Below are 1,158 nucleotides of genomic sequence, written 5' to 3'. Positions count from 1 at the left end.
AAGTGTTGACTTGCCTGTGAGTGCCGTAGTGAGAACCCATCCTTTCCTTATGCCCGCAAAGGGCTTGGAGGATGTGAGCTGCAAAGGTGTCAGTCAGCTGGACAGCAAGGACAGCAAAAATCCCCAAATGCTGATCCAGTTATTTAAAAGGAACAAGGGGAACGTTGCTCTGTGTTCAGCACCTGATCTGCACAGGCGTAGTGGTCCATATCAAATTAAATATACTACAGACATATCTTTCTTTTAGCATCCTGGTCATGCTGAAGTGTTCTGCTGCTGAGATGTCCATCTTGGGAAAAAATGGCTTCATTCAATACGGATCAGGAGTTCCCCCTCATATCAGTTTGATCCAAAGCCTACGTAAGTCAATGGGAGTGTTTCCATATACGCCAAATCCATAGACATCGTGTATGTGCTATTTTTTCCATGTGTTTTTGCTCTGCTTTAATTTTGGATTCCCCAGAAAGCTTCCTCTTCCACAGAATTTTGTTTCAAACTTAGAAAAAAGCAGTGGCAGATTTTTTTAGTTTCTGTTTGCTACAGGAGGGTTTTTTTGCTTGTTTGTTTGTTTTCTTTCCTTTCTGTCCTTATCTGATTGCATTTTGATGGCGAATGCTATATAAAGCATGTGCATGAAAGGTGTGATGAAAAGGTAAGTAATTATTAAACTATGTTTATCTTCATATTTACCTCTGGTTTTAAGATCCACCAGTGCAGACAACTCCTTTCTTTGGTGGTTGTTTCAGTTTTATTTTTTTCCATATTCCTTAGACCTAAACTTGACTCCGGAGTGCCGTGAGTAACACTCAGCCTTTGGTAACACACAGTATGTGCCGTTTTCTTACATCAGGAAATGTTACGCTGTGTGATAACTGTCCATGAGCTAAGCGCTGTCATGATTTTGTGAAATAATTCCTTTTTTTTAGCCAGAGTACTGTTAGTGGGGATTTTTCTCAATGTGGCAWTTCCGTGCAGTGGTGTCCCAACCTGCTGTAGCAATACTCTGAGCCTCTGTAGTTATCGGAAAAAGCGCGGTCCAAGACGTTCAGGGAAACTTTTTACCCGTCGTGCAGCAAAGTGGCCTTCCGCGGGCCCTGGCGCGTCGCCCCCAAACCGGTTGCAATGTGACACCGGCGACACCGGCGGCTTCTCGCTCCC

Source organism: Apteryx rowi, unplaced genomic scaffold, assembly GCF_003343035.1.
Source record: "Apteryx rowi isolate R43461 unplaced genomic scaffold, aptRow1 scaffold_99, whole genome shotgun sequence".
NCBI lineage: Eukaryota > Metazoa > Chordata > Aves > Apterygiformes > Apterygidae > Apteryx > Apteryx rowi.
The sequence above is the reverse complement of the archived record's forward strand: the minus strand, read 5'-3'. Positions refer to the sequence as shown.